The sequence below is a fragment of the Schistocerca americana genome, chromosome X (genome assembly GCF_021461395.2).
Source record: "Schistocerca americana isolate TAMUIC-IGC-003095 chromosome X, iqSchAmer2.1, whole genome shotgun sequence".
In the NCBI taxonomy this organism is placed as follows: Eukaryota; Metazoa; Arthropoda; class Insecta; order Orthoptera; family Acrididae; genus Schistocerca; species Schistocerca americana.
In genome coordinates this window covers 681,851,917-681,879,435 of record NC_060130.1, presented here as the reverse complement: position 1 = coordinate 681,879,435, position 27,519 = coordinate 681,851,917, and the positions used below count along the sequence as shown (strand labels likewise).

At 44.8% G+C, this 27,519-nt stretch overlaps 1 protein-coding gene and 1 non-coding gene across 4 annotated transcripts in view; both read right to left on the bottom strand.

Annotated features, from left to right (window-relative positions):
* Positions 1 to 27,519, bottom strand: part of LOC124554776 (protein O-linked-mannose beta-1,2-N-acetylglucosaminyltransferase 1-like) — a 1,050,404-nt gene that overhangs the window by 514,154 nt on the left and 508,731 nt on the right. The window lies entirely within an intron of this gene.
* Positions 4,348 to 4,422, bottom strand: Trnat-ugu. The gene has a single exon. It is a non-coding gene; the product is annotated as a tRNA-Thr (tRNA).

The following is a 27,519-nucleotide window of genomic DNA, read 5'->3' as shown; positions in this document are numbered from 1 at the left end:
TAGAGGGCATGTAATTGTGTCACGTAACTATGTCGGTGCGTGAGAAACAGCGTGCTGTAATCGAGTTTCTATCCCACACAAAACGTGCCTCGAATGGAGATCCACAGAAGAATGAAAGTTGTGCACGGTGATGATTGTATCGGCATCAGTAATATGTGACGTTGTTGACGAAAGCAGGGTTCACCATATTCACCCTGACGCAAGAAACGTTCAAGACCATGCCGTCAGCAGGCAAACTCATGCTCATAGTGTTCTGGGATGTTCAAGGTGTGAAGCATTTGGAATTCATACCTGAGGCAAAAAACTACGCAAGGTACTAGGAGACGCTCAGAAAGCTGAAAGCATGAATTTGAGGAGATTGTCCAAGCATGGAGCACCATCTCCTTCAGCATGAAAATGCCAGACGACACACGAGTGCTGTGTCATCTGCCACAATCCGACACCTCGCGTTCACTGTTGTCGATCAGCCTCCATAAAATCCCGACTTGCTCCCATCCGATTTTCATCAATTTCCAAAACTTAAAGAACACCGTGGAGGACTTCAATGTGCTGTTGATGAAGCGGTGTGAGCAGAGGTGAGGTTGTGACTCCATCAACCAAGTCCAATCTTCTACGGTGACGATATCAACAATCTGGTCTCTCTTTGGGAGAAACGTGTTCGTCATCAGGGTGACTGTTGAGAAATACACTACTGCCCATTAAAATTGCTACACCATGAAGAAATGCAGATGGTAAACGGGTATTCATTGGACAACTATATTATACTAGAACTGACATGTGATTACATTTTCACGCACTTTGGGTCCATTGATCCTGAGAAATCAGTAACCACATCAACTACCTCTGGCCGTAATAACGGCCTTGATACGCTTGGGCATTGAGTCAAACAGAGCTTGGATGGCGTGTACAGGTACAGCTGTCCATGCAGCTTCAACACGATACCACAGTTCATCAAGAGTAGTGACTGGAGTATTGTGGCGAGCCAGTTGTTCGGCCAGCATTGACCAGACGTTTGCAGTTGGTGAGAGATCTGGAGAATGTGCTGACCAGGGCAGCAGTCGAACATTTTCTGCGTCCAGAAAGCCCCGTACAGGACCTGCAACATGCGGTCGTGCATTATCCTGCTGAAATGTAGGGTTTCGCAGGGATCGTATGAAGGGTGGAGCCACGGGTCGTAACACATCTGAAATGTAACGTCCACTGTTCAAAGTGCCGTCAATGCGAACAAGAGGTGACCGACACGTGTAACCAATGACACCCTATACCTTCATGCCGGGTGATACGCCAGTATGGTGATGACGAATACATGCTTCCGATGTGCGTTCACCGCGATGTCGCCAAACACGGATGCGACCATCATGATGCTGTAAACAGAACCTGGATTCATCCGAAAAAATGACGTTTTGCCATTCGTGCACCCAGGTTCGTCGTTGAGTACGCCATCGCAGGCGCTCCTGTCTGTGATGCAGCGTCAAGGGTAACTGCATCCATAGTCCATGATGCTGCAAACGTCGTCGAAGTGTTCGTGCAGATGGTTGTCGTCTTGCAAACGTCCCCATCTGTTGACTCAGGTGTCGAGACGTGGCTGCACGATCCGTTACAGGCATGCGGACAAGATGCCTGTCATCTCGACTGCTAGTGATACGAGGCCGTATCACACGACGTTCCGTATTACCATCCTGAACCCACCGATTCCATGTTCTGCTATCAGTCATTGTGTCTCGACCAACGCGAGCAGCAATGTCGCGACACGAGAAATCGCAGCCTGCCAGTGAAGCCGAGCGGTTCTAGGCGCTTCAGTCTGGAAATGCGCGACCGCTACGGTCGCAGGTTCGAATCCTGCCTCGGGCATGGATGTGTGTGATGTCCTTAGGTTAGTTAGGTTTAAGTAGTTCTAAGTTCTAGGGGACTGATAACCTGAGCAGTTAAGTCCCATAGTGTTCAGAGCCATTTGAACCATTTTTTTGATAAACCGCAATCGCGATAGGCTAAAATCCGACATTTATCAAAGTCGGAAACATGATGGTACGCATTTCTCCTACTTACACGAGGCATCACAACACCGTTTCTCCAGGCAACGCCGGTCAACTGCTGTTTGTGTATGAGAAATCGGTTGGAAACTTTCCTCATGTCAGCACGTTGTAGGTGTCGCCAACGGCGCCAACGTTGTGTGAATGCTCTGAAAAGCTAATCATTTGCATATCACAGGATCTTCTTCCTGTCGGTTAAATTTCGCGTCTGTAGCACGTCATCTTCGTGGTGTAGCAATTTTAATTGCCAGTAGTGTAAATATGTTGACATGTAGAATATTGATAAAGTTTGTTTTATTTACTGAAAATTCGGAGGAATTACTTTTCAGCACGCCCTCGTATTATCTATGGAAATCAAATACTTATGCAGATGTGCTGTTTGAGACTTTCCCGACGAAGTAACTGCTTCATTGGTTCACGGGCATTACGTCGTATAATGTGAAAGCTGCACGGTGTTTTTACGAGGCGGCTGCTCATCATCTTTAGGTGCCTACTGACGTGTTGCTGCAGTGACTCGCTAATATATGCGCTGGCTCGCTAGAAAAGTGTAGGGGCTAACTACATGCGCTAATTTTTCGTACAGTGCGACTGCAGAATTAAATACTTTTCTTTAGGGAAAGTCAGATATGTTGGGAGTAATACGGCGATTCGTTGGAGTGATGAAAGACGTTCTATTTCCACTAAACCATCCAAGCGGAGCCGATAAATCTTGTATGAATCTGTGTGGAGCTCTGTCAACTTAAACCCAGAATCCGAGTCACAGGCCGACAGAAGCTGGCTTTTGCTATTCGAGATTGATCCTGCCCGCGCTGTAATCTAATGCCAGGCGACATCTTACTTCAATTCGATTTCATGTCGTGCATATCCAGAATTGGATCAGAAATTTTTCCTTCAGACGTAGCAAAAAATCAGATAACCAATTATTTTCCAGATATTTATCAAAGGAAGGAGAATTTCGATGTTTAAGCCAGTTTGTGGCGGCGCCTGGCAGAGACAGACGCCGCGGAGACGCGAACAGAGATTGAACTCTCTGAGCTGCGTGCCACCCGCGGAAAAAAAGGAGGCAAGGCCGCGTAATTGCTCTCGTACTCTCAGCCAGCCGTGAATGAATGTCACTGTAAAATTTCTCGCAACAGGGCGCAGCTGCTACAAGGACACGTGTCGAAATGAAAAATTCTGCGGAGAGTGTCGCGAAACACAGCACCGTCTTGAAATTCACCTACACGACGTTTCATCAGCATCCGTTAACATCTGGAGATATGAAATGGAAAATTCGGTAGCAAAGATTACAGGAACATGTGTACAATTTTCCATACGTATAGTATACTATGCGTAAAGAAAGCTTAACAAAGTTAAAGGATGACATACAGGCGAAATAAAGAAAAAGCATGAAAGGAGTTTACTTTATTTAAATTCTTAAAGTTTTCTAGTCCCGACTACCATTTACTTTTCAGCTCATTTCGCACGAGGAAAGTAATCTACATAATATCTTCAGTTTTACTTTACTACGTTTTCCATTCTCACGCACCAAATCTAGTGTTGCAGAATTCGGGAAGCTCCATGGCATACGTGGCAGAGCCCTATGCCGATCTGTTGTTCCGTGATTTAGCTTACGTATAACCTAATAATTGGAATTTGCAAAAAATTCCTTATAATGAAAGAATGATCCAAACTTTGGAGCCCACGAAACTTCTTCCAATATAGTCAGTATGCTGCCAGTCAGTACAGATTTCGTTGACAGTGGATATGCACCGTAGCTTAGAGTGCTAAAATCGTTAATCGACGCAAGTAGCCAACAACATTTCAGTCTACCAGCAGCATATTATTTATGAACATTTGCACTGGCCAGAAATGGAACTTCTACAGTTTTACTTTTGAAGTATTTGAATGATTCTAAGACAGTAGTTATACCGAGATGAAGAGGCTTGAATAGGATAGAGTAGCGTGGAGAGCTGCATCTACATCTGCATCTTCATCAGTACTCCGCATACCATCTGATGACGTGTGGCGATGGGTACTTACGGTACCACTAGTTGCTCCCCCCTATCCTGTTCCAAACGCGAATGGCGCGTTGGAAGAATGGTTGTCGGTAATCCTCTGTATTAGCTCTGCTTTCCTGAATTTTGTCATTGTGGCCTTTTCGCGAGATGGATGTGGGACTAAGTGATATGTACTTACAGGGATATGGTGTCTGTTCTGGATATGGTGTCTGTTCCACTGATGACCTGCAGCCGTCTAGAACGAAATTAGAATCATGTTATTACCTGCAGCTGCTAACGGGTGTTGATATATATCATCGGGGACAGGTGAAAATGTGTGCCCCGACCGGGACTCGAACCCGGGATCTCCTGCGTACATGGCAGACGCTCTATCCATCTGAGCCACCGAGGGCACAGAGGATCGCGCGACTGCTGGGACTATCTCGCGCACGCCTCCCGCGAACCCACATTCTCACCTTGTATGTCCACATACTACATTCGTAATGTCCCACCCCAGCACACTCATTACTCGTGGAAGACATTTTTCAAAGTCCCGTGGAAGAGTTCGGGGAATATATGTGCATCCGCACAAAAGAAGGAGGTCATGGCCGGTATCCCCAGAACTATATACTTATATGGATATGGTGTCTGTTCTTTCGGACATGTCCTATTTCCCGCCAAAATTTCCTGGGGGGTGAGTGACGTCAGAGGGAGTGAGGCAAACCCAGCCGCCGTTTTGAATAAATTATTTGTTCCACAAACAGCTTTGTGCCACTACTACCACTGACATACTCATGGTTTATTAAGAATGATATTTCCATCACTGTAATAGTAATAGTCTTGTCATCGGCTTATTCACCATTTTACAATTCAGACCATCCATTCAATTCAAAGAACAGTATCACCAAATTCTAGAACTCCAGTCTCTGGATTACATAGAGTCCCCATGGCGTCGTGATGCTGAATCAGTACTAGTTCAGCTTCAGTGTACGGCAGGGGATTATTGGCGGTGAAATCGTGTGACCGCTCGTCCTGCCACGAATTTTCATCAGGGAGGCCTATCTCCACTTCCTACAGAACACTCTGCCTCTTTTGCTGGAAGAAATACCGATGCACCTCGACATGGTCTTTTCCTATCGATGTATCGCATAAGAGGGTGTCCAGCTGCCAGGTTCTCTCGATCCTTCGACCTCGATCCTATGCACTTGTTGGACTGTGAGAGGTGACACGTATGTGCAGCCGGCCTGTGCCGTTCAGGAACTGGGTCGACACATTCTTTCCGCCTGTGATGCTCGTGTGCGTCGATACTTCACCGCTCTTGGAGACCACTTCGAACACGACCAGTGGCCGCATGACTGCGTGCCGTGCACAGTGCAAAGGAAGGTACTGTACTGGGTGCTGCGTGGGATAGTCTCCATAGTTCATTAGGTCTCATTTGTTACTATTTTTCTCGAGGATAACGTCCGCAGCTTTTAATTGCTCAAAATCAGCCTCCATATAGGAGAGAGAAACATTATGGTTTTCAAACGCCTTATTTGTAGTATCATTCTATATTTGTGGATGTATGTGTTCACGTTTCCTTGCCTGCTAGTCCCTGTCCAGAATGAAATCTAGTGTCATAAACTGGAAAACAGTAAAGGCACAATTCTTCAAAATCTGTCTGTTAAATGTTACTCCGTAGCGTCATTGATTTGCTTAATTTTAGACAAGATGTAAGGGTATTTGTAGTATCATTCTATATTTGTGGATGTATGTGTTCACGTTTCCTTGCCTGTTAGTCCCTGTCCAGAATGAAATCTAGTGTCATAAACTGGAAAACAGTAAAGGCACAATTCTTCAAAATCTGTCTGTTAAATGTTACTCCGTAGCGTCATTGATTTGCTTAATTTTAGACAAGATGTAAGGGTATCTTCAGAATGACTTATGCGAATGAAAAAAGTACTGAACAGACGCATACGCCAGCGTTAATTCGTACAATAAGGTTTTTTTTTAGCATGGATGATATCCAGTGATTGACTAGCCACAGGAAACAGGAACACAGCATTATTTAAAACGCTGTTAATCGGAATCTTGATTTGGGCGGAAAAATTCGTGACGGCTGCTAATTGCAAAAGCGATCACCATTTAATAGCCAAGCGGAAAGTCGCAGTACGGCGCATTTTGCTGAAGAGGCCGTCAAGAGCGAGGAAGAGGATTACGGGAATTATCTGGGGCTCTCGCTGATAATCGGGGATTCTCCGGTGCACTTTTTTCTTGATATCTCGACGTCAATTTCCAATTCAACGAACTTCGGTCCTTTGAGTTCCTAAAAGAACGATGCCCATTAGAAAAGCGGACGGTCAAGAAATGAAAGACTGTAATTTAGATTTAAAAATTACGCTCATACTGTAATACGGCGTACTCGTAATTCATCTCTCTTTTTCCAGCAATACCCCTGGTTCTTGCTCCAACTGTGAAACTTTTCTTGTACACGGACATTCATGTGGCGAACTGCAGTTTCTTCGCGTGTGTGTGTGAGTGTGTGTGTGTGTGTGTGTGTGTGTGTGTGTGTGGGACAGAGAGAGAGAGAGAGAGAGAGAGAGAGAGAGAGGCTATGTGGAACAGATGCATGCACCGCTGGGCGATCATTACGCCAACAAAAGAAAAAAAATAATAGGATAGCCAATGACTATAGAGCACAATAAAATGACCACTTTAACAGTTGAGGAACACCACCAGAATCAAACAAAATTTGAAAATAGGCACCACACTCTACATGTCTCATGCAATAAATAAGTAAACACCTTCCTATGACACTGAGAGCTGCATTATTGCTAGTCTCTTAAAATGTAGCGCAACTATATTTGCATGGCACAACCATCGCAAACTGGAGGGTACAGCGTCCACTCCTCAATAGTGAAACGTCAAGCATCTGAAGACAATGTGTTATATGCAGACTGGCCAAAAATATGTAATTCTGTTAGAGAGGCGAGGAGAAAGTACTAATTTTGCGACTAAAGCCCTATAAATTGCCTAATGCATTTTTATTTATCATAATTTGCGGCTATTGTCACCATCAGCTCAAAACTTAGAACTCATAGAACAAAATTCAGTGTCATTGAGTGTCAGCTGCAACAGATTATATGCCTAGGCATTAACCGATCTAGACGTCTTTTTCGCAAAAGTTCAGTATGACTGCAGACTTATTTACGGGTTTTCTTGTTCTTAATAATGAGAACAAAGTAAGCCAAGGCCAATTCAAAAAATGTCTCTAAGCACTATGGGACTTAACATCTGGGGTCATCAGTCCCCTGCCGGCCGGGGTGGCCAAGAGGTTATAGGCGCTACAGTCTGGAACCGCGCTACCGCTTCGGTCGCAGGTTCGAATCCTGCCTTGGGCATGGATGTGCGTGATGTCCTTAGGTTAGTTAGGTTTAAGTGGTTCTAAGTTCTAGGGGACTGATGACCTCAGATGTTAAGTCCCGTAGTGCTCAGAGCCATTTGAACTATCTCATCAGTCTCCTAGACTTAGAACTACTTAAACCTAACTAATCTAAGGACATCACACACATCCATGCCCGAGGGAGGAGTCGAATTTTCGACCGTAGCAACAGCGCGGTTCCGGACTGAAGCGCCTAGAACCGCTCGGCCACAGAGGCCGGCCAAGGCCAATTGGATGCAAGCAGACACCCCCCCCCCCTCTCCACTCTTTCACACCAAACTAGCTTCAAATGGCTCTAAGCACTATGGGGCTTAACATCTGAGGTCATCAGTCCACTAGACTTAGAACTACTTAAACCTAACTAACCTAAGGACATCACAAACATCCATGCCCGAGGCAGGATTCGAACCTGCGACCGTAGCAGCAGCGCGGTTCCGGACTGAAGCGCCTAGAACCGCTCGGCCACCGCGACTCCAAACTTGCTATGCAACATAGGCACAGGTATCATATTTAGTGTGCGTTTGAAGAATTTCAGAATATGTTATGGATTTTAAGAAATAGAAAACGTACTGAGAACCTGTTTATGCGAAATCTCAATACTATTTTACAGTTCGTCGCAGTTCCCTTTGCAACCGAAAACGTCTGATGGCTCTGTGTTGTAAAAACATCCAGTACCGTTGTATCTTCAATTCGCGATGTGTCTTTTCGTGTTACCCGCCAATGTCAAAAACTACTACAAATGTGAACATAGAAAGTTTTCGTATGTATCTGAACTTCACATATCTGCCAGCAAAATAATATTTACACATTTCATACGAACTATAATTTCTCTCTTCACTTAAAACTTCTGGGATGACAGGCCGTGGTCGAAGTATAAAACTGTCTCCTGACTGTGGCGCCCTCTGTACTGCTGATATAATCAGCGCTTCCTCGAGTTCTCTTCGCAGTTCGCCGCTTTACCTCCGAGGATGTCTCCCGCAGTCGGAGACGAAAGGTCAGGAGACAGTTTTATACTTCGACCACGGCCTATCATCCCGGAAGTTTTAAGTGAAGCCAATACCGGCCGTGAAAGCTTACATTGTATAATTTCTCTGTTAGGTACATTGCAGGTGATAGGAACATATTGTAGAGCAGTAGCATTAGTATTATGTTGATCAATAAACACAGTGTTTCAGTAGTTTGGAGTCTTATTGTGTAAAAATTTGTGCTTCTTTTCTTCCTCTCCTCTCACTTGCCGATTTTATTGATATTTTTCTCGCTTTTCCCATTCATCCTCTTATACAGCAACTCGCAAGCCTCTCTCCGGCAGCCAAAATGAAAAATTTACCTGTCGGACGAGACGAGACAAAGCGCGCATGATCATTTTTGCTGAATGGGCTTAGTAAGGCTGCACATCCTCTTTTCTTTCCTGCTCGCAGAACCAGAGCGTCGTTTGTATGTCGAAATGGCTCCTTTGTTAAGAGTGACCGCCGCCTAGGTGAGCTGGCCGGCTCTTTAACAGGCTGACTTATTTATCGCCGTTCTTTGTGAGACGGGCCGTTCGCTGCAGCCGGCGGCGTCCGCTCCCAGCCTGCGCTTCTCAAACAACGTGCTGCACATACAGTCGTCTTCCGGACTAATAATTGAAAAACTACCACTTCCTTCTGACCAGAGGTGACATTTACTGACCCTGCCGTATATACCCACCTCTGCTTTCTATATATCTCCTGAAATTAAAGGCCACAGAGAACTTTTAATCTTAAAGATATTTTTGTCCTTATTTCATTCTTTATGAAACCATTGATCCCCCGTTATTCATTTATCCGTGCAGCAGTTAATGCTATTTTTGCTGTCTCCACGAGAGAGGAGAGTAGCCAGCCGCGGTGGTCTAGCGGTTCTAGGCGCGCAGTCCGGAACCGCGCGACCGCTACGGTCGCAGGTTCGAATCCTGCCTCGGGCATGGATGTGTATGATGTCCTTAGGTTAGTTAGGTTTAAGTAGTTCTAAGTTCTAGGGGACTGATGACCACAGTAGTTAAGTCCCATAGTGCTCAGAGCAATTTGAACCAATTTTTTAGAGGAGAGTAGAAAGCTACAGGATCCTCCTAGATTCTTTTATGAGGACAGTTCCGCGAAATTTAGTAACTAACTTTGCCCTCGATGATGAGAATCGGCCAGTTTGGATTTATCAGTGTCTGTGTAACACTGCCTCGTGCGTCGAGCTGGAAGTACAGTCACATAAATAAGTTATTGAAGAGATCGACGAAAAAATGTTTCATCTTTGCGGCAAAGTGCGGACTATACTGTGGCGAAGCCAGACGGTGTCCTGTAAAAAGTGTGCAGTGAAATTTCCGTCCATGAAAGATCGAGGAAAAGTCCACTGATCCCCCTGTCCGAAGTACGTAGGTTAAAGAGCCGATGGCTCTTACGTGGTGTACTGATGAAGAGGACCGAACATACTCCAACAAGAACTAGTATGCCAAAGATTTTACAGTCGGAAGTGATGATAATCGATTTTCTTTTCGGTCTGACACATTCACAATTGTTTTTTTTCTTATGACCGGTGTCGTGTTGACTGAACAGTGAGGTTCCAGGTTACAGATGGCACCACAGGTTTAAGACAGTCGCTGCCAGAAGCAGCCGCGAATGGAAGACGTCAGCGAATACACGCCCTCAAGAGATTTCGTAAGCCGCCGCTGCTAGATGTCTACCCACGTTAGAACGCAGCGTCGCTCGCCTCCATTATGTAGTCAACCATTAAGAAAGCGGCATCAACCTAGTTCCGATGCGGCAGTGACAGTAATAAATATATATTCTCATTCAGAAGTAGACATGGAATGCATCTAAATTAAGAATTCTGTATTAAAGAGTAGTAGTAAGATGAACAAATATTTTTTGTGTGTTGTAGCACCCACTTGACGTCCTTCTGAAGTAATTCTAGGCTTGCGAGGGCACACAGAGACTGGATCCTCAGAAACTACAATAGACAACGTAAAAATCAAATTACAAACACAGAATTTAAAAATCGCATCACTTCTGCTTGATACGTGTACTTTAGAGTAAAGAAAATAATATATGGTCCATACCAGTGATCAGAGTATAGTATATGTAATGTACGTAAATGCGATGTCATGCTAACTACAAGGTCATCATTATGCACGTAAATAAGTAACATAAGCTGAACACAGCTTCTCTTCCCATTCCTCGCACTAAATGCATTTATTCTCTATATGTGACTTCAGAATATGAATACGATATAATTTATAGTTATAATTCCATGTGTCATTGTCATTATTGTCAAGCGAAAAGCAAATGAGCATCATAAAATTATATGTTAGGTAAGATATACTTTAAAAAGATAGAGTTTACGTCATGAAACGACTTACGTATTAACAAACAAGAACAATAATGATGTCTCAGGTGTTACTAAAATTAATATTATAATTTTCTTAATAATTTTCTGGCCAGAAGATTCTACGCGGTGTAACTATACAAAATCATTAGCGATGAACTTTTTAAACACGCAGGGGAAACACTCACACACCTCTCACGGTATTTAATTTTCTCTATCTCGAAATGTTTTTATATTTTCACGATAAAATATGTACAGCATACATCTATAAAATTCGAGAACGTTCATACTTTTTTTTTTCAGGTGAGCTTTGTCCGTGCTATTAACTTTTCTCGCAGTTGAAGTAAAAACTAAATTTTCTCGAAAATTTCTTGTATTTTATTTTTTTGCTTAACGATTGCAAGAATTTTTTTAGAAAGTACTTCATCAGACTCTAGACTAAAAATAGAAATGTCTTATATTTTTCGGAATTTTTAATAACATTTAAAATTATCACTAACTGGAAACGCTGTAAGTAGGTGAGGTGGTCCTGATCCGCATAGTTTCTGGATGACCAGCATATTAAAATGTGACGCACATGAAATACCATTTCGCGCTCGCTCAGTGTACCTGAAACAGTCCGTGTGCGCAAAAGTCTCAGCTGAAGCGGTTTAGACTGCATGTTTTGTGCGTTTAATGCACAAAATTTGAATCGTGCAAAAGCAGTGTGGATCAGCGAACTTATCTCGATAAGTTTGTGTGTGGACGGATGACTATTGGATACGAGGCAAACCACATTCAGCGCGAGATGAGCCGTAACCCGTAGGGTCATTTCATGGCAGTGGCGAGGACTCTGTGGGGGAGGAAAGATTAAATTACAGGACGGACAAGGTCAAGCAAGTGCAACAACTCATCAACAGGCATCTGGTTTAGCGTGAGGAGACACGGGAACAGTGGATAGCGTTCTGTTCAACGATGAGGCCTTGTGTACCCTGGAGAATCATTGTCGGCGACTGTTCATGTGATACGTCTCTGGGACACAAAACAGTTATGTCAATATTGTAGAATATATTTATATGGTGTCGTTGGTGTTCTCGCCAGTGGTCGAGAGTGCACACCAATATACTTGTTCGCTAGTATTTGTGTGGCAGCTGCGGCTCATGCGGATCACAGCCTGATGGACGAAATGGGCTGATCACATAGCGCTGGCTTGGTAGAAAAGTATCTGCAACACGAAGTCATCATGAGTCTAGACTGGACAGTTAGCTCCTTAGACATAAATCTCATTATTAAGCATTCATGAGGCGCTCTAGCCACCACTGCAGTAGACCGCAGACTTCCAATGTGTGTTTGCCGAGCAATGGACACATCATCCTGGACTACCTAATCCACGGTGTGGGGAACTGGCTTGCCATGTCATAGCATTATACTTATATACTGGCATTCTGTATACAACCGAAGGACTGCCACAATACGGAAGTGCAATCAAGGCCCATTGCCGGGTCTCCTATATATTTTGTGTCTGTGTCATTATGTCACGTAGCATAATGTTGCCGAGGGAGCTTCTAGCGTGCATGATATCGCCGTGTGTCTTATTGTTTCGTCGGTCTTGACGATCACTTAACTTAAAGACAGGTGTGTATTATTGACACATAACAATATGACGACAAACTGCGGTTGTGGTTTGTCCATCATCTAGTCAAACGCTATAACACCTTCACGTTTTGTGAAGTTAAAATTTAAAAACAGTTGATTATCTAGAGACTATGCAAGTAGCCCCGTCAGCTATGGAAAAACCACCGTCCTTTGTTAGGCATCATCCTATACAAAGGTTTCTCGCGTTATGGCAGGGTGGCTTGTCCAGTCCACTCACTCTATAGTTAAGAAAAGTGGACAGTGTTCACATTACATTTCTAACGCCGTCTGTAAACGAATTACTGTCACGACCTCAACTCTTAAAATTTTTACCGTAGTGCGCTATTTTCTTGCTTTGAATTTAATACGACACTAATCAGTGTTTAATTACGCGTTGACAAGAAGGACAGAATTAAAACAAGGTGGAGAGGTGAGCTCCCACAGTGCTACTTAAGTAATAGGAATCCATATATGTTTCCACACTATTTAACTACATTCACTGTAAAAGAATATAGGCACACAATTGTTTCAGCGATTTTCTGAAATTTTTTTCTAAATACTTTCATTGCGTATTAAAGCTTTTGCTCAATTGTAGTTCTCTAGATTCTGGCAAACATAGTGGCAAACACAGTGGAAAATAAAGAAACGAAAAAAAGATGCTTTACTTTGTAATGTCTCATCTTACGAGGAGAGAGAGGCAATTGTGTGTCATACATTTTGATGAAATTTCTTCATTGTAAAAGAATATGGACGCCTGATTCGATCTTTGGTCCGACATTCCTCAGTGTTTCATAAAACTTAAGCAGACTTTTCAGTACAGACTCAGTACTGATGTCTATAGCACTTTGGCGGGAGAGTTCCGTGGGCCAGGGGAAAATACACTCCTGGAAATTGAAATAAGAACACCGTGAATTCATTGTCCCAGGAAGGGGAAACTTTATTGATACATTCCTGGGGTCAGATACATCACATGATCACACTGACAGAACCACAGGCACATAGACACAGGCAACAGAACATGCACAATGTCGGCACTAGTACAGTGTATATCCACCTTTCGCAGCAATGCAGGCTGCTATTCTCCCATGGAGACGATCGTAGAGATGCTGGATGTAGTCCTGTGGAACGGCTTGCCATGCCATTTCCACCTGGCGCCTCAGTTGGACCAGCATTCGTGCTGGACGTGCAGACCGCGTGAGACGACGCTTCATCCAGTCCCAAACATGCTCAATGGGGGACAGATCCGGAGATCTTGCTGGCCAGGGTAGTTGACTTACACCTTCTAGAGCACGTTGGGTGGCACGGGATACATGCGGACGTGCATTGTCCTGTTGGAACAGCAAGTTCCCTTGCCGATCTAGGAATGGTAGAACGATGGGTTCGATGACGGTTTGGATGTACCGTGCACTATTCAGTGTCCCCTCGACGATCAGCAGTGGTGTACGGCCAGTGTAGGAGATCGCTCCCCACACCATGATGCCGGGTGTTGTCCCTGTGTGCCTCGGTCGTATGCAATCCTGATTGTGGCGCTCACCTGCACGGCGCCAAACACGCATACGACCATCACTGGCACCAAGGCAGATGCGACTCTCATCGCTGAAGACGACACGTCTCCATTCGTCCCTCCATTCACGCCTGTCGCGACACCACTGGAGGCGGGCTGCACGATGTTGGGGCGTGAGTGGAAGACGGCCTAACGGTGTGCGGGACCGTAGCCCAGCTTCATGGAGACGGTTGCGAATGGTCCTCGCCGATACCCCAGGAGCAACAGTGTCCCTAATTTGCTGGGAAGTGGCGGTGCGGTCCCCTACGGCACTGCGTAGGATCCTACGGTCTTGGCGTGCATCCGTGCGTCGCTGCGGTCCGGTCCCAGGTCGACGGGCACGTGCACCTTCCGCCGACCACTGGCGACAACATCGATGTACTGTGGAGACCTCACACCCCACGTGTTGAGCAATTCGGCGGTACGTCCACCCGGCCTCCCGCATGCCCACTATACGCCCTCGCTCAAAGTCCGTCAACTGCACATACGGTTCACGTCCACGCTGTCGCGGCATGCTACCAGTGTTAAAGACTGCGATGGAGCTCCGTATGCCACGGCAAACTGGCTGACACTGACGGCGGCGGTGCACAAATGCTGCGCAGCTAGCGCCATTCGACGGCCAACACCGCGGTTCCTGGTGTGTCCGCTGTGCCGTGCGTGTGATCATTGCTTGTACAGCCCTCTCGCAGTGTCCGGAGCAAGTATGGTGGGTCTGACACACCGGTGTCAATGTGTTCTTTTTTCCGTTTCCAGGAGTGTACATCAGGCACCCTAACTTGAAGCAGAGTCTACAAAATTAGAGTATGACGCTTGCACCGCTGACCCACCGGGCTAACTCGCTAGGGGCTGCAAGTCTTTTATCCGCAAAAATTAAAATATTGTAAACCACCACTTTAACCCGTTCGTACGCTGGAGCTCTGATTGTTGGCTTAGGCCTAATCTGAATTTTCGTCTGCTGAAATCGGGCCTTGTCATTTTCGTTCCATAGACTAATCACACAGATGACCACATTTTAATACAATCTGTTGCAGTCGTCGTTGTTGTGGTCTTCAGCCAAGGAATGGTTCGATGCAGATGTCTACGCTACACTATCCTGTGCAAGCGTCTTCTGCACTGCATAGCTACTGCAACACTCATACATCTGATCTGTTCACCGGATTCATCCGTTTGTGTCCTGCTACAATTTTTACCTTTCACACTTCCCTCTATTGCTAAAGTGACGATTCCTTCATGCCTCAAAATGTGTGTCGTGTCTTATTAATCGATTCCTCCTTTTATGTAAACTGTACCATAAATTTCCTTTTCCTCAATTCGATCCAGTATCTCTTCATTTGGCACTCGATCTACCCACATTAGCTTTAGTATTCTCCTGTAGCACCACATTTGAAAAGCTTCTATTCTCTTCCAGAAAATGTAAGGGACAATCAAATGAAAACGAGACAGATGGAAAAAAAATAGTTAACTGTTTATTTGTTCAAAAGTATTCATCATAACCGTTGCTATATCTGTACCATTGTGGGACAAGACGGTCAGTGCCTTCATGGAAAAAATGTTTGCTGTTGCTTAGGGAACTATGATTGTACCCAGGCGTGCACCTCCTCGTCCGAAGCAAATCGACTACCACGAATGTCTTTCTTTAGGACATCGCAAGGGGAGAGATCGGAAATTAATGTACGGGCTTCCTAACCAAACTTCTCCAGCCTACTGGAAACAGCCTTGGTAGCACTCCGTCCCGAAGAGTAACAATAATTACCTAAATGATAATCATTATTATTACCGAACGCTTTAACTGCAAAAAACAGACGAAAATCGTAGTATTGAGCTTGGCATTTAACTCTTAATCACGAAGTAATCATTACTGCAGATACATCGATGGATATCCGAATCGGCGCAGGTAATTGGGACTTACGCAGGAAAGACAATTTCCAAAGTCAATTTTCTCATAAGCGGAAATATTATCCAGTACTTAGCCTCACGTGAACATTAAAATACACTAACGAGCGGTTTCGTATCGAGTTTTAAATAGTGAAACATGATAACTGATTCTTATCATACGAGGTCGGTCGTTAATAAATGCTAATGTGCAAGTGAGATTGAATACTACATAATATAATCTGACCACTTGCTGTTGCTCCGTGCCACCGAGGCAAAAGACGAAATAAGTATCTACCCGTTTTTCTTCACGAATCACCAACGTATGTGGGAAATTTCTTCTAAGTTCGTGATCCGCAACAGGCGGCCTCCCTTTGTTAGATATCCTATGTCGATAGCCTACGAGAGTTCAAGGCTATCGAGACCAGGCATAAAACTTAGTTAGCCTTTATTTCCATAAAAACACTCGTATACTCCAAACATACTCCTGTTACTTGAAAACATCTCCTCGAACAATCATTATCCTGAACCCTAGACCAGGGGCTAATCTCAACATGTCTGGAAGCCGAGTTTTTGTTCCAAATTTTATTCAGGTTGTATCCTCCATGAGGTAAAACCCTCACTCTGCACATTCTCCTTTCGAGAGTTTTTCCTCACATTCATCGTGTTAGTCACTATTATGCTCACTAATTAATTCAAAATAAGTTTCGCCACCACTAAAAAACTGAAGAACCTTTGCACTCAGACGACGGAACCACGCGGTGCTGATTGACTGCTGCGTCGTCCCGTGTCTACTGAATTACCAGATGTATTGGAGGCACACGTAGTTAGCACCATCCTCTTGCAGGCGTAATATCCGGTTCTGAAGCCAAATCCGCTAACTGTCCTTTAATTTCTCGGGTGTCCCTTTGGAGTGCGTAGGTCCCCGTTTCTTTTCTCCACTAACGATAAAATCCTTGTCAGTGCCGAGAATCGAATTCGTGTCTTCCGTGTGGCAGTCAGACACCTTGATCTCTCAGCCGTGGAAGCAGACCTCCACCACCAGTGTCTCCGTCAAATGCTTCAACGGTTATAAAAGCGTCATCAGTTAGTTGACGTAACCTTTGTTCTGCTGCTCGTCCCTCATCCTTTTTTCATTTATTTTAATAATAGTTTCAAAATACCCTCTAAATATTTATGAAAGCGTGTTTGTCTACTTTTGATATGCAAAAATGTACAAGAGGCAACAATGACGGTTATTTTTTAGTAGAATACACACGAAACCCATTTACGTTGCAAGAGCATTACTCCCTGGTATACTTCACGCGCTTGTACGCTAAACGTGCTTGCGTGCAGAGACCTGTCGTGTGTGCCGCCATGTAGTGGAGTGCGAAAGGAGCGGAGTGCGGGGGTGGCCTGGAGGGGTGGGGGGTGGGGGGAGAGATAGGGTGGAGAGTGGACGGCAACGCTGGGTCACGACTAACTGCCACGCGTTGTTATGAAGTTATATTCAATTTAAAATCTTTGCCGCCTGTGACAGCCCAGTTCACTAACGCCTGCGTAACACGCACCGGCCCCAAAGCCTCCGTGACTTACCGCTGAAGCCTGCCCACGTTGCATGACTGGCTGATACCACTCGCTCCGGGGAAATACTGGCTCGCATTTAGTTTTCTTAGTCAAATAAATCCGTGTCCGTAATACAACACGCCACTAACAGCCTGGTGATATTTTGTTGTGCTCTCGTACATCTGTTAAGTCCCCCGCCGCAGTTTTCTGTCTATGTGTGAAGGCTCACCTCAGGAACTACTGTAGGGGTTATGATGCGGTTTTCAATACTAGGTAGACTAAAACACCAGGAAAATTTGTGTATATAATTTATTACTGCTACGCCGGAAAAGTCGTGTGGCCGTAGACCCTTAGTTCTCTTAGCTACTCTTTTTCATTTTTTCCTCCTCGTTTGCGCAATTTTCGCTCTTTGATCTGAAATGAACTCTTTGCGCCCTCTGCCGCCCTAGGCGGCCACCTAGTCTTGGCTAATGATGGAAACGGCCCTGTTGGTTATCTCCTAACACTATAAAGCCAAATGTCATAGAAACTTAAAAAAAACTTATAACAATTCCTAATCATCTCCATTACTTGTAATGGAGAAGTCTACTTACAATAAAAGAAAATAAAATTAAACGAAAATTGATAAAAATTTAAGATTAATAATAAAACTTTTTTTTGGAAGCAACTATTTGCTTGTTTCATCAGTTCACTGGTGGGAGAAATATACACTATGTGATCAAAACTATCCGGACACCCGCAAAACATACGTTTTTCATATTAAGTGCATTGTGCTCCCATCTACTGCCAGTTACTCCATACCAGCGATCTCAGTAGTCATTAGACATCGTCAGAGAGCAGAATGGGGCGCTCCGCGGAACTCACGGACTTCGAACGTGGTCAGGTGATTGGGTGTCACTTGTGTCATACGTCTGCACGCGAGATTTCCACACTCCTAAACATGCCTAGGTCCACTGTTTCCGATGTGATAATGAAGTGGAAACCTGAAGGTATACGTACAGCACAAAAGCATACAGGCCGACCTCGTCTGTTGACTGACAGAGACTGCCGACAGTTGAAGAGGGTCGTAATGTGTAATAGGCAGACATCTATCCAGACCATCATACAGGAATTCCAAACTGTATCAGGAGCCACTGCAAGTACTATGATAGTTAGGCGGAAGGTGAGAAAACTTGGATTTCATGGTCGAGCGGCTGCTCATAAGCCACACATCACTCCGGTAAATGCCAAACGACGCCTAGCTTGGTGTAAGGAGTGTAAACACTGGGCGATTTAACAGTGGAAAAACGTTGTGTGGAATGACGAATCACGGTACGCAACTTGGCGGTCCGATGGCAGGGTGTAGGTATGGCGAAAGCCCGGTGAACGTCATCTGCCAGCGTGTGTACTGCCATCAGTAAAATTCGGAGGCGGTGGTGTTATGGTGTGGTCGTGTTTTTCATGGAGGGGACTTGTACCCCTTGTTGTTTTGCGTGGCAATATCAGAGCACAGGTCTACACTGATGTTTTAAGCACCTTCTTGCTTCCCACTGTTGAAGAGCAATTCGGGGATGGTGAATGCATCTTTCAATACGATCGAGCACCTGTTCATAATGCATGGCCTGTGGCGGAGTGGTTACACGACAATGACATCCCTGTAATGGAGTGGCCTGCACAGAGTCCTGTCCTGAATCCTACAGAACACCTCTGGGATGTTTTGGAACGCCGACTTCGTGCCAGGCCTCACCGACCGACATCGATACCTCTCCTCAGTGCAGCACTCCGTGAAGGATGAGCCGCCATTCCCAAGAAATCTTCCAGCTCGTGATTGAACGTATGCCTGCGAGAGTGGAAGCTGTCATCAAGGACCGATGGATGGCGCCACGAACTTGTAAGTCATTTTCAGCCAAGTGTCCGGATACTTTTCATCACATAGTGTATGTGCATTAGGCGTACGTCATTTTCGTATAGTGTTACACCTTCTTCACACTCATTATGAAGGGCGCGCTCACTAAATACATGCAAGAGGCAGGATACTGGAAAAAATCCCTGAATACAGTGCTTAACTAATTAGCAAAAATCTGACGATATCTGGAAAAATACTGTGGTTCATCGTGTCGTTCCTACAGGGAAATTCAAAAATCAAACACATATTTGAAACAGCCCCTAAGAAAAGGTAGTACACAAAAAGTACTTTGATCCAGTTCATCACATGCCTTTTCAATTGGGGAAAGTATGTCTCAACAGAGCGAAAGAATATTCCGGGCTCGGTCGTGTGGGGCGGCACTCGGAGATAGAAGGCATGAATCTTCCGAATTAGGAGCCACACATCCGCAGAAGATCCAAATTCCAGGTGACGTTCATTCTTGCTGGTCGCATGACAGCACATACACTTTGGACAGTCGGCTAGAGCAGTGTATTGCAGTATACATTCTCACTTTAAAGCTATTGAGCTGTGGGCGATGTATAAAACTTTCTCCTGACGTTTCTTCTCCGACTACGGGAGACATCTTCAGAGGTAAAATGGCAGACTACAACCAGAACTCGAGGGAGCGCCGAATATATAGGCAGTGTAGAGGGCACCATAGTCTACCACGTGACATCGACTAGGAGATCATCGCTGGTATTGCCGACATTCTCGATTGAAAGTAATCGATCGTCATTCTTACGTTTCAATGTTGAAATCCAAATTTTGTCTAATTTAACACCTTCCTTTTACCACAAAAAGAAGTATTACCACCCATCTCGTTGAACGCAAGAGGAATTGCCGCCTAAGACATACGCATAAATCGGCCGTAGCGGAACATCTTTACCAAGGGGGGTGAACATGAAATAAAACTCACTGAGACGAGTGTCATATCGGAAACATCGCATTATCATGCGCGTATGTATAGAGAGATGCTATTGAGATTTTTAAACACCATACCAGTTTTAACAGAAATGAGGAAGGAGTTAAATTAGACAAAATTTGCATGTCAACACTGCAACGTAAGAATGGCGATCGGTTACTTTCATGAAATTACAATTAAACGAATACCATTAGCTGCTGACAGGCGTTGATATACACCAACGGAGTTATTTGAAAATATGTGCCACGACCGGGACTCTAACCCGGGATCTCCTGCTTACATGGCAGACGTTCTATCCGTCTGAGCCACTGAGGGTACAGAGGATAGTGCAGCTGCAGGAACTTACCGCCGGCACGCTCCCCGAAGACCCACATTCTCGGCTTATATAGTCCACACACTACATTCGTAGCGCCCCTGCCGTTATACCCATTACCCGCGGCAGACAATCCACCGAATCCCGTAAAAGTTCAGGCAATTCGTGTGCATCCGCACTGAAGAAGGTCATCAGCCGGTTAGCTAACCGGGAGATCCAGAGCGTGCACCAATGTTCATAATCTTTTTCGTCGTTCGGAGATAATGTGATGGATAGAGGGAGGTTCTCCTTCGATCCTGTCGTGGCATCTCGTTTGCACCACGCACTTTCAAAAAATGGTTCACATGGCTCTGAGCACTACGGTCATCAGTCCCCTAGAACTTAGAACTACCTAAACCTAACTAACCTAAGGACATCACACACATCCATGCCCGAGGCAGGATTCGAACCTGCGACCGTAGCGGTCGCGCTGCACTTTCAAGCCTATGGAGGATAAGAAAGAGAATCCTCACTATCGACGATGCAACTCCTGCTGGCGATCTGGGGATGTTGGTAGCGCCGTTAAGTTCTTGAAGATGCACAAAATAGAAACCCGTTATTTGTCGGTGACAAAGCGACCTTTTCCTATTGTAATCAATCAGCACACATCGCGAAGCTGCTATGACGCATTCGAGCCACCATCGAAGTGTTGACGGGTACCTCAGAATCGATGTTCGATGTCCACAAGAGGCCCACATACTCGCTATTAGTTGCTTAAATTCCTGATCCTGAAAGAGTGCTACATTCAATATCCACAATCCCCTACATCTCCACACCGTCTGCCTCCAGAGGTTGACTGTGCAGGTGTATGAACTGTGGTCCGAGAAAGCTGTGGGCCAGTGCTCCTCTTCCAGAACTGCCGTCACTAGATTAGAGGAAACGTAGATGCAACAGTCTGGTGACGGAATGGCTGGTAATATAGGTAAAGCCAGAACGATCTCCATGTAACACCTCCTAAGTATCAGGAAGACGTTTGTGCTATACTAAGAGACAGTTCGGAGTGCGGAGTGTAGTTTGGTTGTTGGTCCTCCTGAGATAGCATACTATTAAATTCTCCACCAACAATGAGGTGGTTACAGAGGCCAAAGAAGAGAGGCATAATTTATTCCACATAAAACCGTGACCAGACTCACCTTTAATCTGTTGAAGAAAGGACATAGACATAAATAACTCGAATCCCCTGCATATCGAATGGCAGGCTCCGTGCTGGCGGCAAGTGCATCACATTGGTTACCTCTATTCCATCTTGCACAAGGACAGCCATTCCCCTGACTCTCATAGCACTAGGGATAACGTAAGCAGTAAACCCATAGAAGTCTGTTACGGTCTCCAGTCGAACATCCAGCATTAGTCCAACATCCACGTGCACCCCCCTTGAGCATATCGTACAGAAGTTGAAGTTTGATACGTGTGCCGATCATGTTGAGATTGAGGCAGGAAATCTTGTAGACTTGTAGCTGGTCTACATGTAGTGACACATTCATAATAACATGGGTAATCGTAGCAGCAGATCAACCACGTCCAGATGACCCTTCGTCGTACAAAACATTAGTGCTGCCAAGACAACAGTCACCTGTGCATCCTCAGCCGAAGATTCTGGGACAGTATCAGCCGACATTCCATCGGGTGAGCGGCAAGGTCTTCAAACTCTTTCCCAATGGGACATGGTGGATGTGGGGATACTTTGCAAGATCCTTGTCATCGTTCATTGTGTTGGTTGGCAATTAATAGCTGCACATCTATGAGTAAAATGTTGGCCGGTCCAATTGAAGAACACGGTCAAAACCCAATGTGGAGGCGTCCAGTGAAAGCTCATTGTGGTAGTGAAAGACTGCATCAGCTCATCACTGTGTCATGGGTGCACTGGCTGAGGTCATCCTTCGCTTCTTATTCCTCTGTGAGGACCAATGTTTCTGAGTGTATATCTCTGTGTCAGACGACGGGACTGAAACCCGACGTCCAGGCACAAAGTCGGCCGTGGGCACAACCACTGCAACTTTCATCCCACTACGGGGATTCTCTTCATCTCCTTGTAGTGCCGGCGGAGTGGGAGGGGGTGTCCATGCTAGGAATCAGTCGTCCTACCGCGTCCTGTTTAGGCATTGCCGTTTGCGAAAGATCCTGTGGGTGGTCAGGCTCATACATCTGACTGGGATCCGTCTGGAGTGCCGCTACATATGTGAGACGTAAAGATGATGGGGTGGTGGAGGGGATCAGATGAAACACGCATCACGGTGAGGATGTAAACAGCTCCATCCGCATCGCTTTGCTGTCAAAGTAGAGTGATCATTCTGCTAAAGAGACAGTCCTTTAAGTAAAGTAAACAACAAAACTTTGTATGGTATGATACGTTAATATTCGTTGCAAAAGTGGTATCTATGTAGTAATTTATGATTCTCTTGTTCACAAATATCTAATGTAGAGTGATTATCTGTGCTGCACATTCCCAGACAAGAAGGCGAACGTCTAAATGTACAGGGGCCTCGTGAATAGGGTTCTTGATATAGTTACTCAAGAAAACTTTAAGAATGTCACATCCACGAAGACTGGAGACCAAGGATATGTTCCACTTTAATCTACCAAGTACAGACACAGACTATGAAAGGTAGGTCTCAGATCAGTTGAGTAGGCAGCGGAAGCGGATCAGGTATGGCAGAAGAATTTAAATTTTTTGAACGATTTAATGACTGGATTCTTCTTCCCCAGATTCCCGCATCATCTCATTCAGCTGCAGAAAAGAGTAATTTTCGATTCAGTCTTCAGATGAGTGACGCCACTGATACTAACACGTAACAAATTTTTAAGTATAGTCTTAAAAACCGCCATGATGGATTCACCTGTTTACAGATATCTTCTAGAAATGTAACGAGTCGATAATAGACATTTTTACTTGCCCTGAAGAAGCTGCACTATTCCCTAACAGTAGTGTTCATATTGAAAACGACACCTCTTGCGTTCCTTAACCTTAACGATCCCTTCCGGTTACCTCTGCATATTCTGCTGTAAGAGATGATGATTGCGTCTGATTTGCGAACATTATCCGTGCTGGCTCAGGTCGATTTTCAGCAAGCGATAGCCCTCCTTAGGTGGAACCAGTGCTCAGGTCCAGTTCTACTGGCAGCCACCTTATCTTGGTAAGGAACGCAATCTGATGCGAATGAACTCACAGGCAGGAATGCGGCGATCAGCATCGAAACTACGAGGATAATCTTGCTATGTTAGTCCAAACTGCTACGGATGTCTTAAGGAAATAAGCGAAACATGTCTGGAGCGCAAGTAAAATAAAAACACCGGGAAAGATGGGCAACAATTAATTGTACTTATTGTGCGTATACACTATACAGTACAGTAGTAACAATACATCAATAAATTTGTACGTGATTTGGGGATGAACAGGGTGCACAGAGCTGCCGCCCCTAGCAGCAACATTGGCTGTATTCCAACAAGGCACTGAGTCGAAGAGAGCTTAGATGACAGATATGGCTGCACCGTTTCGTGCTGCATCAAGTCTATGCCAGAATTCTTGAATCGTGATGGCTGTCGAGAGGAGATGTGCCAGCCTCTGATCAACCCTGGGGAACGTGCTGGTCAAGGCAATAGTCTGACATCCTCTGTATCAAGGTCTAAAGACAACGTTAGAGGGATCTCAATGACAGAGCACAGCCACCGGCCCCAGCAAGTCAGGAATATAAAGCTTGCTGTCCAAATTGTCGGCCATGTAACGCAGAGGTGATCGTTTTATGTACTCAGCGGCACCATGCATCACACCAGGTTTTGGGCCCGTAAGAGCAAGAAAAAGGCAATTTGGGAACATTCGTTCTCCTCGAAGCCTCAGCTCATGAGTACATCCATCTCGATGCTGTGCGCAGAATGGGAACTCCCTTGCAGAGATGATGTAATGTCAACCCTGTGTCCAGTGTTGTTGGATGCACCAGTATCGGCGTGCCTCTGCCTGCTGCCACGTCAGGGGAAGCCACAACAAAGGTTGCAATGCTGATGGTCCGTGGGGTTCCAGGCGTCATCGCACTGTCAGCGTGGATCCTTGTCTTGCTGCAAAAAAGGCCCATTCCCTGGCGCTAGTACGTGACATATCGGTATGATACCGCATGGCCGAGCATACAACATGTCTTACCTCTCGGGCGCTAGTCGCATGGGGCCGCTGAGCTCCTGTAAGGCTTTCAGTACAGGTCTCCTGAAACTATCGGTTCCATATCTGCATGGCAGTCGAGTTGTTCCAACCAACATGTGTGCCAATATCACAAAACGATAAACTGCAGTCTCGATACGCCACGATCGTGCTGCTGTTGTATTTTGGCACCTGCTGGTAGACGTTTCTCCTTCTTGGACGAGGAATAATACAATCTTCCCATTTCTGAACGAGACGTGTGCTGCAGAATCATTCCTGATTTGAGAAGACGCTACACCTACCTACAACTTGCAGTTGCGCCCATGTGTCCACACGTTACCTGTTGCCTAGGGGAAATAAAAATTAATGCCTTGCTCTTATCACATATATTTTGAGGTACTAACAAACCTAAAACCATGCCGCTCCTTATAGCTGTAACTGGCAGTCTGCAAATGAAGTAAATCATGCAAGCAAGCATGCAGTATATGCCAGTTTGACGTTTGTTGCATGCTGTCTTCATCATGTTGCAATTTTAATGGTCAGGAGTGTATACAGGGTGTAATGGGTATAATTTCAGTTATTTTTATATGTGGTACTTTAATATGTACACACATATAGCTGGTTGTTTTTTCTCTGCATCGAACAGTCTTCCCATAAACACGTCAAAAACTTTACAACCTCATGTTTTCCGCACGGTCATGACGGCACCACTAAGTGGACTATACCTGTCCGTATAGACTAAACTTGTGTCATACGGCCTCAGTCTGCAATAATATACGACGATGTTCGGAATCTATCTCATCCCACGGTCCCATAGACGGCGTAATTTCCTCTCCTTGTCGGTCAAATTTCAGCGCTGAAAATTACTTTCATCATCAGACGACTGCCTCACGGCCGAGCATATCTCCAATGGCGTAATTATTGACAATGATGCGTGTGATATGTAACTACATTTAGAGGAAGATTCTTAACGCACGTCCGATAATTATGGTGGTTGCAGTACCGTTTGGTTATAATTAGAGTGCAACTGATTACGGAGGTCCAGTGGGCTGTAATTATCGTATGGCAGCGAAACTTGGTAGATATGTTAATGCGTTAATCTCAAACCGAATTACGCCGGATAAAACAGTTCCAATTTTGGCCATCAGGTGCGTATCTGGTGTTATACGGCGTCTAGTCGTCTTTTCCGGTGCTCATATTGAACAAATTGTGTAAAGGGGCGTTAATAATAAAATGAAAATTATGCCTTTCTCAATTGTTTGGCCTTTTCTGCCCACATCCCGTTCCTAATCGATTACATATGGAAACGTTTCTATACGTGTTTCTTGCATTCAAAACGCCGGATTAGCACCTGGTGGCGAAGTTGCAACTAATTTTTGTCCAGCGTAAATCGGTTTCGCATTAACACATTAGAATATCTTACCAAGTTTCGGTGCCAGACGATAATTACAGCCCTCAGTGGACCTCTGTGATTAGCTACACTTTAGTTATAACTACCAGGTACATGTTTCAGACTGAGCAGACGGATGTTAGTACGTGTGCTTACGCTACCTGAGTCCCTCTTTGCCCTTCTAGGTGACGAGAACTTTGTGCAGCCCTGCACATTATTTAGCTGGGTCACGGGGCGGGCAGCGCTTCCGCCGCGGCAGGAACAAAGCAATCACAAATCATGTCGGCGCTATTAACTGTAGGAAGCCAAGCCGCCTCAATTGAAAAAGACCGACCGGCCACGCAAATGGAACGAGAATGTCCGAAGCGAAGGTCGGAGGGCCGCATATATCTTATGGACAAGATGAAGCACATCACCTGACCACCACTGCCAAATTTGGCCTTAGCTCTACTGCCGCTTTTCGTTAGGCTTCCGAAGGAGCTTCCTTTGTGAATTCTTAACATGGCTCCCTTGAAAATCAATACCGTTCTGGATGCTAATGTTCAAGGGGCACCCGTTCACTTTACAGAGCTATGTAAAATCATTGCCGAAAAGACGTCAAAAATCAAACTGTACTAAATAATTCGATACCAGTTGCTTTACTTCTCATTAAAAATGTTTACAGAGTACCGATGAACTCGGTAACTCAGTGTTCCGTAGACAACTATTTGTGATAGGCTTGTCATACAGTGCAGTGTAGTTAGCTGAGTTAACGATTTTTTTCTTTGGTAAAAACTGACGGACAGATATCGCAATACAAAAAAATCGTACACTGAATTCTTTCAGGGTTGGTACCAACACTGGTATCTTTAAATGTATATACATTTGGATTCTGAAAACTACGAATATGCTGTCGACGACAGACAGACAATAAACAGACTCCTACAGAAACAGCTTCATTTATTTAGAACTGGCAAATACGCAACAAGAGTCACATAAGTACCACCAAGACTGAAGCCACCTAGTTAAGAAATGCTAAATTATAATAAGGGAAAGATAAAAGTTGACAGAATCAATGCTCCATTGTTAGCTGGAACAAAAATACCTGTTCAGCAAAGTACTGAATCCAATTACTTGTCAGTGCGGAACTCAATCATGAAGCGAAAATTATTTCATGTGAAGCAGCTTTTATGGGTGTACGACTTGAGCACAGCATTTGACACTCGATAATAGCAGAAGAAGCTCTAAAAAGTTCACAATCTACAGTAAAAATACAGAAAGAGCTAGAAATCTATCACTTACTCCTTGGTAAAAATATGTTTGTTAAGGATCTGACGGATGGCAATCTGATAAACTTGAAATTGAGGTATATACTTTCAGATAGGGTTCAACGACTCCATGTGTGCTTCCTTTTTCTGTCAGCAAAAAAGCGATTAGAAAGCAATCTCGTACAACTACCATCAGATGAAAAGTCAAGAAATGTAAGAACGTTTCTGTCATCACATAGAAC